Source organism: Saimiri boliviensis, chromosome 3 (assembly GCF_048565385.1).
Source record: "Saimiri boliviensis isolate mSaiBol1 chromosome 3, mSaiBol1.pri, whole genome shotgun sequence".
NCBI classification, from domain to species: domain Eukaryota; kingdom Metazoa; phylum Chordata; class Mammalia; order Primates; family Cebidae; genus Saimiri; species Saimiri boliviensis.
This window is the reverse complement of record NC_133451.1, coordinates 141,793,070-141,807,734: the sequence shown is the minus strand read 5'-3', so window position 1 is coordinate 141,807,734 and position 14,665 is coordinate 141,793,070. Positions and strand designations below refer to the sequence as shown.

General features: G+C 39.4%; 1 protein-coding gene and 1 pseudogene across 3 annotated transcripts in view; one reads left to right on the top strand and one right to left on the bottom strand.

Moving 5' to 3' along the window:
* The window catches only part of ARHGAP10 (Rho GTPase activating protein 10), a 337,781-nt gene that overhangs the window by 156,181 nt on the left and 166,935 nt on the right, over window positions 1-14,665 (top strand). The gene's annotated exons all lie outside the window — the stretch shown is intronic.
* On the bottom strand, window positions 2,096-3,907 carry LOC104651403 (zinc finger CCCH domain-containing protein 8 pseudogene; annotated as a pseudogene).

The window sequence follows — 14,665 nt, the reverse complement described above, 5'->3', positions numbered from 1 at the left end:
TGGTAGGTAGCTATTAATATGGAACAACATTCATCTGTGCGTGTGGGAGTTTTCAGTGTCTATATCCTGTATGTGATGGAGAGTCTTAGGCAAACTCCTTTTGTTCAAAGATGAATTATTATTTTTTCTTATTCTGTGATTTCCAGTTATTTAGTTGTAAAAGAATCTTTGCCATAGAGGAAGAAGTAGAAGAGTAAGATTTGTCATTATTACTTGTCTGGCATTAATTTCTATGTGCTTCAGTAGCATGAAGGGAAATCTTAGTGCTTATAGGCTATTTACATTTTAATGGCCGACAGTACAGTGATTCCTTGCCAGTCCTGGTTTTTCAGTGATGGTTTTTAGATAAGGCTGTTCCATGTTAGTATAATACAAGCTTATGAGATTTGTTCAAGCAAACGTTCAGTTCGGGTCAGAACCCAGGAACACACAGGTAATTAATGCTGCTTCCTCTCCTAGATGATATAGTTGAGTCTCGGGGGGTAGTGCAGAGGAGGAGGATGAGTGCTTCACTTTATAGTACATGAATTGAAGACCGTTTATTGTATATAGAAACAGGGCCTTAAGCGTCGTGATAAATTTGGCACTACTGAGTAGAGGATGAGTGGTTAAATAAGCATTTTGTCAGGACGGGAAAAATATGAAAGAGAATGTCTGTGAAAAGAAGTTGGATCTTGCTTTGTTGTCCAGGCTGGTCTCAAAACTCCTGGACTCAAGCAGTCCTCCCACCTTGCCCTGCCAAAGTGCCAGGACTATAGGTGTGAGCCACTCTGCCTGGCCTGAATTTCAAACCAATAAGAACTCTTCCAAACTTTAAGAGGGGAGTTAGTTTGTATAACACAAGTTGAACATACATCTGTGCGCACACACCCATGGGTAGCATTGGATTCCTTTCTGGGTGCCACTGTTCTAAATGCTTCTGTGTTTCAGCTCAGCTGTTTCCTTGCCACAGCTCTCAGGTAATTGTTACTATTTCTATTTTATGATGAGAAACTGAGGAACAGAACGCTGGAGTGATTTCCCCAAGGTTACGTAGTTAGTGGGCAGTTGAAGAGCTGAGATTTGAACCGCTGAATTCTCTGCCTAGAACCCCACATCTCTTCCTTTTTTCTTCCTTTTTTTTTTTTTTTTTTTTTTTTTTTTTTTTTTTTTTTTTTCCAGATGGAGTCTCACTCTTTTTGTCCAGGCTGGAGTGCAGTGGTACAGTCTTGGCTCTCTGTAACCTCTGCCTACCAGGTTCAAATGATTCTCCTGCCTCAGTCTCCTGAGTAGCTGGGATTATATGCATGCACTACCACACCACGTGGCTAATTTTTTTTTATTTTTAGTAGAGATGCAGTTTCACTATGTTGGCTAGGCTGGTCTTGAACTCTCCTGACCTCAAGTGATCCATCTGCCATGACCTCCCAAAGTGCTGGGATTACAGGCATGAGCCACTGCGCCCAACCTGAGCCCCACCTGTTAACCACTGAGCTTTAAGTCTCTGCAGAGTACCATATGATCAAAATGTTTCCTAAATAATTGACAAAGATGAGTCGGTAGTACTGTCTACTAGAGAATGTGTTAAGTGAGGTGAATCTGATTAGTTTTGAAAGAGCAGGGCACTTCTAGTATGTTCACATATTGTTTTAATGCAGTTTAATCATTTTTTTAATACTGCACACAAGTATTTAATCTGACTACAGTTATAAACCAATGAGAAAGATAAATATTCTTATATTTTAACAATAGAAACATTAGGAACTCCAAATCTAGAAGTGGTATAGTAAGAGATATTGTTTCACTTTATTTATAATGGTAAGAAACTGGAAATAAATGTCTAACAATAGGAAACTAGTTTTTAAAAAATCATAGAACTGTAATTTAAGCCATAAAATGAAATTGTGAACAACCATTGAAACTTTGTTGTGAAAGTATTCAATGACATAAAGAGAACTAACTCTTGCTTTTACGATCCATCTACCAATCTCTCCTCAAACTCCTTTACCTCGTCACCCACCCTCACTCAGCCTAACCTTGCTTCCTATTTCACTAAGGAAATCCAGTCAATCAGAAGAGGCTTCTACAATTTATTATGACATTTACCCACCAGCCAGCCTCTCTGCCATATATGCTCCTTTTCTATGCCAATGGGTGGAATGTCTCAGTGAAGACCAAGCCCTTCACTTGTACATTAGATCCCAGCTCTCTGTCCCATCCATTATGGAAGCTGCACATCATCCCAATCACACAAGAGGGCACTCTGACTGAGGAATGTTGTAAACTATTCCAAATCACCAGTCTTGAACAGTCTTGAACAGGCATGGTTGTAAATACTCATCATCTGTACAATGCTGCCTTTTTATGTCTATTTTATTTACATGATGTCTTTTCAGTATCCAAAACTTTAGCCAACAATTCTTGTGTTTCAGGAGTCAATGGAGCATGAGAAAACTTGCAATATTCTCCCTGATAACATTTTGTTCCTGTATGGTAAAACTTACAAGGATATTCATTATGCAAATACAGACAGTTTTCACCTCTGGTACAATATCCTTGTACATAAAACTTAAACACATTTCCTTTTTCTTCTCTATCTCTGCATCATGATCAAATTTACACTGGTCTCCCTTAATACATTTTCTTTCAAGAAAATATTTACAAATTTGTTTTCCCTTGCTTCCACTGTATGTTGGTTGATGAATGCCTGACTCAAATGCTGCTGCTTCTCTTTAGGTTTACCATCCTCTTCCTGTGAATTTGATCCTTTGCTTCCAGTGCCAGGCCATTTTCGCTTCATTTACTTCCGTTTGCCATTTTTGTGACCAGCTTTAAGATTTTTATTTTTTTGTTTAGCAGCCTGTGGGGTATCTTTTACTCCTTCTTTCTTCATAGATTCTTCAGGTTGAGCAGCATTTGCCATTTCTCTGGCTTGTATGTATTGCTGAAGCTCTATGGCAAAATTATCTTCTGGTTCCCTGATTGCAGATATCCTTATCAGTATATACATCATAGTCCTTACTTCTTGATTTTCTATGCAGTGAACTTTTTGGTGATATTGCAGAGTTTCCAAAGTGTCTGAAACTAATTTGCAGCAGATATATTTTGCACAAACAGTTCCAGAAGTGTTTTTTCAGACTTTAGTGCAAGTGCTTCAAAATTCATTTAACTATGCAACTGAGGAGCTTCCGCCTAACCTTCAATTGGCAATAATTCATTTTTTTGGAAATTTGCTCGCACTCCTGTTTAGATTTCTCTTCTTGTGTTTCTTCAACTCCTGCAACATCTACTTCATCAACGATTCATACTTCCATACCATCCTTCACCCATCATTTTGGCAAAATTCCAAGTGTCTTTTATGTATGGCAGTCAAGTTTTGGAGAATAGATTTCCGATATACTTTCAGATAGCTGCCGTTGGGATTTTTACATGTGACTATTATCTTTTTTTGTAATAAATTCTTATGTATTTTATAATGTATCAATTAGTTCCTGTTATTTTTCTTAGTAAATTATATCATCTGCAAGTAATTAGTGTCTTTGTCTCTTGCCAATATTTATAGGCCTTATTTTAGTCATTTTGAAGCTTGGTGATAAAATCATGGGTCCTGGACATAGCTTTTCCACGTACACTGTGCAATCTCGACAGGTTATTTAGCCTCTCCGTGCCTCTCAGCTCTCCCATCTGCAGCTGTGCAAAGAAAGGGGCGCGCCCTGGAGCCTCCTCGCCCCCACCCGCTCCCCGAGCCCAGGCTCTCCGCAGCCCCGGCGTGGCGGCCTACGCCTGAGCCCCGTGTCCAGCTTCTGACCCTCGGAACCCCGCACGACCTCTACGGGTCCGGCGGTGGCGCCCGGCCGGCCCACGTGCTCCCCAGTTTAATCATTTTAATCATCCGAAGTCTCTGTATTTTCTCTGAGACCTTGATCATCCCCCATTTTTTTTTTTTTTTTTTTTGGTCAGCCATGATCCTTGTTATGATCGGAACCCCTCTCCATCCCTCAAAGAGATTGGTTCTTACACATACGAAGGATAACACCTGTAGGTGTTGGACTCTTGGACCTGGGGAGGACTTTAGGTCGGTCATCTATTCTAGTGGGCTTTAACTGCTTTATAGGGAGACCCTCTTTTCAGATGAAATTGCATGCTAATGCATATATATAGCCAAAAGAGTAGGTTTCCTTATTAAGGAGGCAGAGGGGACCTGGATCCCTTCCCTGCCCCCCCTCCCTTTTAGTTTTCTTCTTTTTTTCTTGACGAAGTCTCTAATTTATTTCTATTGAGGCCCAAAACTCCTTTCTAGGAACTCTTGGCAGAGGGACTTAATCTAGTTTAGATGGTTAAAGAAAGGCACACAGAGGGTCTGACATCTAAATTCTTAACTAAAGGGTTATCTGGAGTCAGCTGGGACTGAGAGACCGTGCCAGGCGGAGTGAATGTTGCACATGGAGGCCTGGAGACAGGAGAGGGCGTGACCTATTTGAGTCACCCAGCATCACTAGTGCGAGGGCCAGAGAGAATGGGAGGAGAGGCTTGAAATGGGGCAAGGGCCTGAACTGGAAGTTTGTGAGCTTAATCCATTCAATAGTTTTAAGCAGGGCAGTGAGTGACAATTAAATTTGTATTTCTCAAAGCTCTTTTTGGCAGAGTAGACAAGAGGAAGCAGTTTAAGGACTGGGTGGGACGGCCAGGATTGGTGCTGGGGCAGTGGGGATGGAGCCAAGTACGGGAGATTTTTGGGGATAAGCTGGATGTTGCAGTGGAGGATGAAGGAACAGGGAAGGTTTCTGGCTTGGGTAACTAGATGGTACCATTTACTAAGGTGGGAAACAAAGTAGGGGCATAAGGATGGGGGATGATGGTGAAGTTAGTTTGGGTTATTGTATTAGTCCATTTTCATACTGCTATGAAGAAATACCTGAGACTGGTAATTTATAAAGAAAAAGAGGTTTACTGTACTTAGTTCCGTATGGTTGGGGAGGCCTCACAATCATGGTGGAAGGTGAAAGATGAGCAAGGCACATCCTACATGGCAGCAGGCAAGAAAATGTGTGCAGGGGAACTGCCCGTTATAAGAATCATTAGATCTCGTAAGACTTACTGTCATGAGAACAGCATGGGAAAAACCCACTCCCATGATTCAGTTACCAGGTCCCTTCCACGACACATGGGGATTATGGGAGCTGCAATTCAAGATGAGATTTGGGTGGGGACACAGCCAAACCGTATCAGTCATGTGGAGTTAGATAGCTGTGGGTCATTATAAAGTCATGTGGAGTTAGATAGCTGTGGGTCATTATAAAGAGATAGCTGTGGGTCATTATAAAGAGAAACCTGGTAGGAAATTGGGTACAGAGCTTGGCGGCTATGGTGCATTTGATTAGGTATTCACGTTTGACCTCCTGAAACTCTCCATCTTTTGCTTCCATGACACTAAACTGTTCTGGTTCTCTTCAGATCTCTTGGTCCTCTCCAGTTCAGCCATTCCTCCTTAAATGTTGCCATTTCCAATAGTTGTCTTTCTGTATCCGACCATTTCCATGGTTTCACTTTGAAAGTGTATCTCTCTGTAATACGTGGTTTTCTTACCTTTTTCTGTGTTTTGAGCTGCTTCTGGAATCTTTAGCTCCCTAATCCAAAAATCTGAGATCTATAATGCTTCCAAATTCAAACTGTTTTAGCACTGGCATGATTATCACAAGTGGAGCATTCCATATCTGACCTCATGTGATGGGTTGTAGTCAGAACTTTGCTTCATGTACAAAATTACTAAAAATGTTGTACAAAGTTACCTACAGGCTATATGTATAAGGTGTATATGAAAGATACATGAATTTCTTGTTGAGATTTGGTTTTTATTTCCAAGATACCTGATTTCGTATGTGCAGATATTCCAAAATCCAAAAAAAAAATCTGAAATCCAAAACCCTTCTGGTTGCAGGCATTTCGACTAAAGGATACTCAACCTGTGCATCTCCAATTCTGCTCTTTTTACAATTCTTGGTAATTTCAGTACGGCTTTAGATGATCATTTTGGCGCTTGGCATCTTTTTGAGCTCTTCTCCTTGGTGATCTTGTTCTTTATCGTACCTCAGCCATTCCCTCTGGTGTTCATTCCTTAGACCTTGTCATTGCAAGGAACTGTGGTCCTCAACAGTCCCGATTGCAAGACTTTCTCTTTCTGACACCACCTTCTTTCCTAATAAGTACCCTTAGATTCCTCAGTTATGCCCTATAGTCTGTTGTTCCTCATGCCCTCACTTTCTTCCTTTACTAGTTGAAATTTCATAGTCGCTCGTCACAGTCCCTTTTTCTTACCCTTCACTCCACTGCTTCCTTCCTTCTTTATTGTGCTTTTTTGCACAATCCCAACTTAAGATTCAGTTCTGCCTTCTCTCTTTCTAGAGAGGCAAGTTCTACCGTATTCATGGGATCACTTAAAATATATAACCACTGTCCTCCAACAGGCCATTCATGGTAGCCACTCATCATACGGTGTTTGTTTTCTTTTCTTTTCTTTTCTTTTTTTTGTGGAGATGGAGTTTCACTTTGTCACTCAGGCTGGAGTGCAGTGGCACCATCTCTGCTCACTGCAACCTCTGCCTCCTAGGTTCAAGCAGTTCTCTTGCTTCAGCCTCCTGAGTACTGGGACTGTAGGTGTGTGCCACCATAACCAGCTAATTTTTGTATTTTTAGTAGACGATGTTTCACCATGTTGACTAGGCTGGTCTTGAACTCCTGACCTCAAGTGATCCACCCACCTTGGCCCCCAAAAGTGCTGGGATTACAGGCGTGAGTCACTGCACCTGGCCCATACTGTGTTTTCTTAGTTCCTGTATTCTCCCAGTTGAATATTTCATATTTTCCTCTCTTTTAAGCTCTGACACTGCCTGCCTTCCCTAATGACTTTGTGTCCTATTTCGTTGTGAAAATAGAAGCTGTAACAAGAGCTCTTTCCTACGGCATACACCCACCTCCACCCTCAGTGTCCAGACACCCTGCCTTTCCTCCCTGACTGTGGGAGCTGCCTGTGTTGCTGATGGAGGCCAACTCCTCTGCCGAGGTGTTTCCATTTCCTCTTCCCATCCTCTCCACTTCTCCAGGATATTACTCAAGCAACCCTACTTTTTCTTTCTTGTTAACATTCGTTTCGTCTCCCGTCAGCTTGTGAAATGCTCTTTTTCAGTCATCTTAAAAAACAAAAGCCACTACAGCCACCATCACCAATGAAACCACCCTTTCCTTTCACTTACTACCTTTTTTTTTTTTTAAACTCTATAAACAGCAACAATTCCTGAAAAAGCTGTGATATTTATGGTCTCAAATTTATTTTCTGGCCAGGCGCAGTGGCCCACACCTGGAATCCCAGCACTTTGGGAGGCCAGGGTGGGTAGATCACCTGAGGTTAGGCATTTGAGACCAGCCTAACCAATATGGTTAAACCCCATCTCTTCTAAAAATATAAAAATTAGCCTGGCATGGTGGTTGCTTGTAGTCCCAGCTACTTAGGAGGCTGAGACAGGAGAATGCTTGAATCTGGCAGGCAGAGGTTGTAGCGAGCCGACATCATGCCACTTCACTCCAGCCTGGGTGACAGATTCTCTTCTCTTTTGAGCTCTGTACTTGGGCCTCTGCCCCACTCTCCACTGTAGTTGTTTTTGTTAAGGTCATCAGTGGTCTCCATGTTGCCGTGCCTGGTGGTCAATTCCCAGTGCTCGTGGTCTTCCCTCACAGCAGCCCTGACAGGGCCCATCACTCTCTCCTCCATCATACACTCCTCCTTGCATCACCAGCTTCTTCACTCTTTATAACCCTTTGCCAATTTTTTGTTTCTCAGACCCCTGGATGCTGGAGTTCTCTGGGTCTAAAAGGCATTTCAAACGGTGTAGTTGTGGGAAAAAGTGATTGTTTTTTGAAGGTTTTCCAAGAGGTCTTGGGGGTTGGAGGGGGGTTGTTACATTCCCCTAACATCCTATATAGGTATATGAATTCACTCCTACCATATAAATACTAATATATAAATCTTCTTTTTTCTTCTTAAAAGTTATGCATGCTTATTGTAAGTCTGAACTTTTTCTAAATCCCCTTGGTTAACTTAGAAAATAATTTTATGTGTGCGTCTCCTTTAGTCTAAAAGATCAAGCTGCTTTTAGAAAGCAAATACAGACTATCCCTTTTCTTAGTTTATTTCCTCATTTCTAAACAGAGAAACATTCATTCTAGTTTGGTGTTACCGATAGATACTGTTTGGGGACCCTTAATTTCCTACGATTCACCACCATCTGTGCTTACATTTAATCTCATGTGTGGAGCAAAATCTGGCAGGAGGTGAATGTACTTTGAGATCTGTAATTCTGGGGCCTTGAAAGTGTTATTTAGTGAAAAATGTGAATGAAATAGGCTCTTGTCTACTTTCCTGATTCCTAAGTGGAATGAAGAATCAGGGAATTAAAAGTAATTTGTTCCTTGTCTATTAGATTATGAATTCTATGAGGGTAGGAACACTGCCTTACTTAGTATTGCTTGGTATCGTAATACCAAATGTAATGCTTTATACATGGTGGACATTTATCAGATTTGTACTAGATTAAATGAAATTGAATTGTTGCTCAGAAGTGACTGAACTGTGATTACATTCAATCAAGCAACTGTCAGTCAACTGTCCTTTTCATCTGCCCCACACTGCTACACCATGAGCTCCAGTGTCTTCATTCTGCTTCAAGAAAAATTAACCTGTTGTGGAGTGTATGGGTATTATAAATGGATTTCTGATGGAGTTTGTACAATATTTGTATTGGGTACCTTCTTTTTTTCTTTTCTTTTTTTTTTTTTGAGACAGAGTTTTGCTCTTGTAGCCTAGGCTGGAGTGCAATGGCGGGATCTCAGCTCACTGCAACCTCTGCTTCCTGGGTTTGAGTAATTCTCCTGCCTCAGCCTCCAAAGTAGCTGGGAACAGGAGCACACCGCCATGTCCAGCTAATTTTTGTATTTTTGCTACAGATGGGGTTTCACCATGTTGGCCAGGCTGGTCTTGAACTCTTGACCTCAGGTGATCTGCCCCCCTCAGCTGCCCAAAGTGCTAGGATTACAGGCTTGAGCCACGATATCGGCATGGCCCTTGTATTGGGTACCTTATTATAGCAATTTAGCAGTTGATTGTATATGTCTAATATAAACATATTTTGTCTTCTTTACAAATATCTGTTTTTGCTATTTTTTTCATTTCCTGTGTTGGAAAGGGCAGTCGGGTAGCATTTTGAAGTAGGTGATATTTAAGAAACTGCACAGTGGAGTCTGGGCTTGCATTTGATCTGTATAGATATAAATCAAGAGCTTTAACTTTTTTGTGCCATTGTTTCAGATCCGATTTGGTTGCATATAACAGAAAACGTCAAGATGGCTTAAATGGTGTCAAAGTTTATTTTTTTCTCTTGTTTGGAAGTCTAGACGTTGCCAGATCAGAGTTGACATAATCCTGCCCTTTCTTGAGCATGGTTTACCTTCCCAGTCTCCCAAGGCACTGAGGCAGCATATAGCACTGTTCTTTTTTATCACATAGCACTGTCTCTGGTTGTAGGGACATTTCCCAGTGGTTGCATAGACTGCTTTTGCTCACAGACCATTAACTGGAATGGATTTATGTGGTTACACCTAGTTGCAAGGGGGGCTTCTAAATCCTAAGGTTGGGAAATTGCAATCTTTTGTTTTCAGAGGTCCATGTGCTGTTCTAGTACTTTACTGTTACAGAGAACCAATGAGAGAATGGCTAATGGAGGCTGGGGCGGAGCCTAGCTAGCCGTTACTACTCTGATTGTCAGTGGTTAGATGGATGTGTGCTTCATTCTTTTCTTCCTCAATTTACTAACAGGTTACTCTGAATTTTTCTTAGCTAAGAGACAGCATTTAAGACCACAGATTTGAAAATCAAGTCTGATAAGGGACTTCTAGAATATATAAAGAACTGTTACAACTCAGTAATACATAGACAGGTAACAACAATATGGTCAAAAGGCCTGAATTAGACATTTCTCCAAAGAAAATATGCAAGTGGTTAATAAGCACATGAAAAAAAATGCTTAATATTGTTAGCTGTTAGGGAAATACAAAACAAAACCACAATGAGATACCACTCTTACCTACTAGGATGGCTATAAATAAAAAGCCAGATAATAACAAGTACTGGCAAACAAATAGATGAATCGAAATCCTCATACACTGAGGGTGGGAATTGAAATGGAATAGCTGCTTTGGAAAACAGTTTGGCAGTTCCTCCGAAAATGAAACACAGCATTGCCATCTGACCCAGAAATTGTGCTTCTAGCTATAAATTCAAGAGAAATGAAAGCATATGTTTACACAAAAACTTGTGTGTGAGTGTTCATAGAAGCATCATTCATAGTAGCCAAAAAGTAGAAACAACCCAAATGTCTATTAAGACATGAGTGGATAAAATGCGGTAGAGCCATACGATGAAAAATGATTTAGCAATAAAAATTAATACATGCTACTATATGTATGACACTTGAGAACATAATGCTAAGTGAAAGAAGCCAGTTATAAAAGGGCATGCATTATGATTCCATTTATGCAAAATGTCCAGGACAGACACATCTATATAGACAAGAGAGTAAATGAGTGATTACATAGGTCTGGAGGTTTGGAAAGAAATGGGGAGTGATGGCTAATGGGTACAGGTTTTCTTTTTTCCCGTCAAGGTAATAAAAATGTTCTGACATTGATTTTGGTGATGGTTATGCATCTGTGGATATGTTACAAGCTGTTGAATTGTGCATTCTAAGTAGATAAATTTTATGGTGTGATTACATCTTAATAAAGCTATTTTAAACAATGAAACACAGCTGCAAATAAATACCTACCATAACTAAAAGAAGGGTCTTAAATCACTCTAAACTATCACTGCATGACATCAGCCACATTTCAGAGACCTTGGGGTGTGAAAAGATCAGGTCACTCAATTTTTTAGGTTGGAGACATTGTATTTTGTATGGACATTTTCTCCATGGCAAGTGGTAGTCTGTTAGGAGGTGTAGCTTTCTTCCCTGAAGGGTGGAATATCACCCTTCCCCTGCCCCAACAATTTTGTTACGTAACATGCTGTTAGCTTTGTTGGCATGCTTGCCACATGCCACTTTGTGCTGTGACCCCCCCACACATTTGCTTGATAAATAATTACCATTCTGTAAAAGTTCTCCCACACATCACATTCAGGCACTGCTTGAATAAAATGCTTCCTGTTTTGCTCTCATTAATCTGACATTTCAAATATTATATTTGGTTTCATTTTACCTGGTTCCCGTATATCACTCTTGAAAAGATGGCAAGATGCTTCTGACTTTTAGAATTTACTCATTTATATTTTTACGTTGAGGATGAGAGGAGGAAATCACCTAGGTATCTGAAGCATTCGGCATTTTAGAGTGATTTTATACCAACAACTTTAATTAGTGTCTGTGTGCATGATGCCATTCCATTTCTCACTTTAAAAGAGTGAGTTATGAGCATGTTGCCTTCAGAAGCTCATGCAATTTGACTGAATATAAGAATGTTTATGTAACACATTAACCGTACTAATATTTGTAAGCGTTTTAGAGAGCCTCTCATCCAGGCACCTTGACAGTTGACTGTTTTTGGCACTGAGGATGCAACAATAAACTGGAAACTAACAGACTTGAAATTCAGGGAACTCACAGACCAGGAGGATTTAGAATCAAATAACAATTCAGAGGTCTGAGGTGCTATGGAAGATGAGCAGCGTGACGGAGTGTGGGTTGGCTGGAAGAACTTACTAAAGACAGCGATTTTAAAAATTGATTCTTGAAGATTAGGTAACCAGTTTGGAGACTCAGAGGAAGGGGGGCCCAAGGCAAACAGAAATCATAGGAAGTTTGGAGAACACATGTTGAGATAATCCTGTAAGTCACATGTTCTCAACTATGGGTGATGTTGCTCCCAGGGGACATTGGGAAATATCTGGAGACGCGGATATAATTTATTTTAACTGCGTGTTTGGGGCTGGGGATTAGAGGAGGGCAGGGAGTTGCTACAGACATCTAGAGGGTAGAGGACAGGTATGCTGCTAAACACCCTGCAGTACACAGGGCAGGCTTCTACAGCAAAACATCATCTGATCCAAAAGGTCAGGAGTGCCACTGTTGAGAAATCCTGCTTTAATGCATGTGTTAAGACAGAGACCCCTACAAATACTTGTGGAATTGAATGGAAGTAGTAAACTTTGTAAATACAAGTTGCTTTTTTTAATTTATTTTTTATTTTTTATGTAAGTGGAATTATACCTTTTTGTTGAGGTGGAGTTTTGCTCTTGCTGCCCAGGCTGGAGTGCAATGGCATGATCTCAGCTCACCACAAGTTCTGCCTCCCAGGTTCAAGCAATTCTCCTGCCACAGCCTCCCCAGTAGCTGGGATAACAGGCATGAGCCACCGTGCCCAGCTAATTTTTTGTATTTTTTTAAAGTAGAGACAGGGTTCTCCATATTGGTCAGGATGGCCTCGAATTCCCAATCTCAGGTGATCTTCCTGCCTTGGTCCCCCAAAGTGCTGGGGTTACCACCACACCCAGCTGAAATATAAATATATTTCAATGAATACATATATTTTTCAATGAATATATATTTCAATGAATGTGTGTGTGTATATGTGTGTGTGTGTGTATATATATATATATGAGAGGCTCTATAAAATGATTACAAATATTAGTACAGTTAATGTGTTACATAAACATTCTTATATCCAGTCAAATTACATGGGCTTCTGAAGGCAACATGCTCTTAACTCACTCTTTTAAAGTGAGAAATGGAATGGCATCATGCACACAGGTGCTAAATAAAGACACTGATATAAAATCACTCTAAAATGCCTAATGCTTCAGATACCTAGGTGATTTCCTCCTCTCATCCTCAACATAAAAACATCAATGAGTGAATTCTAAAAGTCAGAAGCATCTTGCTATCCTTTCAAGAGTGTATCATATATATGTAATATATATTTCGATAAAAAAGTAACCATAGCTTAATTTGGTTATAGTATAAGCATGAAGTAAAGCAATGATGGAAAGTGCTCTGTGTTTCTTGATTCTTCCATGTGATTCATTCAATGATGGTCCAGTTATTCAGGAACTACCAAGATACCAGTGTAGAGAAAAGAGCAAAGAAAGTTATTTTAAAAGAATTTTAGTGGAACTGGTAGAACATGGAGTGGGTACAATTAGAAACAGCATTTCTAGTATATAGCCCTCTGTTTTTTTTTCGTAGAATGTAAGAATTTGCTCTAATGATGATAATGTTGATGGTTATGTATTGAAAGATGTGTTTTATATTTGGCTGTGATATTTAAGTAGTAATCTGAATTGACATTAATATGGATTTATTTTTAAATTATATGCCAAAGGACATTGGAGTAGGCCATGGAAAAATGTTTAGTTTTGTGAACAAAGGCAGAATCAAACATTTTGTACAAGAGTTTTTGTGGAGATACGTCTTCATTAATTTTGCATAAATACTTTGTTGTGGGATTGCTAGGGTACGGTAAATGTATGTTGGACTTTTCAGGCATAATGTTACAAAGTAATTTTGCCCTCCCATCAGCAAAGTATGAGAGTTCCATTTGCTCCACTTCCTTACTAACCTTTGGTTATGTTAATGTCTTTCATTTTAGCCAATTTTGACTATTGATGTTGAGCACTTCTTCCTGTGCTTATTGGCCATTTATGTTTCTTCTGTCATATGAAGTGTCTTGTTAAAATATTTTGCCCATTTAAAAATTGTGGTGTTGCTCTTTTTGTTATTGAATCGTATGAATTTTTTTATTCTAGAAACAAATCATTTACCAGACATAATAATTGTGGATATTTTCTCTGATCTGTGGCTTTCCTATTTTTTTTCTTCAGTGTCTTTTGATGATAAGAATATTTTAACCTGAAGTTGAATTTATCAGTTAAAAAATTTTGTTGGTAAGGCTTTTTGTGCCAAGACATTTTTTTTTTTTTTTTACTCTAAGGTTTTGAAGAAATTTTCCCATATTTTCTTATAAAAGCTTTATAATTAGTCTGTGACCTATAAAGATTTTTGGGGGATGTATGGTGTGAGACATGAAGGTTGAAGTTTATTTGTTTTTTCCCCAGGTAAATAGCCAATATTTCCACCACCATTTATTGATAAAGACTTTCCTCTCATTTCATAGTTTTAGCACCTTTCTCAAAAAATCACTTGACTGTGCATCTGTAGGTCTATTTCTAGATTCTCTATTCTGTTGCATCTCTTGTTTTTTTTTTTTTTTTTTTTTTAACAGTAACACACTTAACCATGATTACTGTATTGTTAGCCATGTGATAAAAGTCCTCTGTTCTTTTTAAAACAATTTTGGCTATTATAGGTCCTTGGTGTTTCCATATAAATTTTAGAATTAATTTATTTTTATGAAAAACCACAAACTCATAGGTCAATATTGTGAATATAGAACCTTACAGTTCATGAACTTGACTTTCCATTTATTTAGAGCTTTCATTTATCCCAGTAATGTTTTACAGTTTTCAGCATAGAGGTCATGGACATTTGTTTGGTGTTAAAATTTCTCTAAATATTTTGCTTTTCTGCATGATAATTTAAAATAATACTTGTTTTACCTTTAATTTCCAACTGGTCACATTAGTATG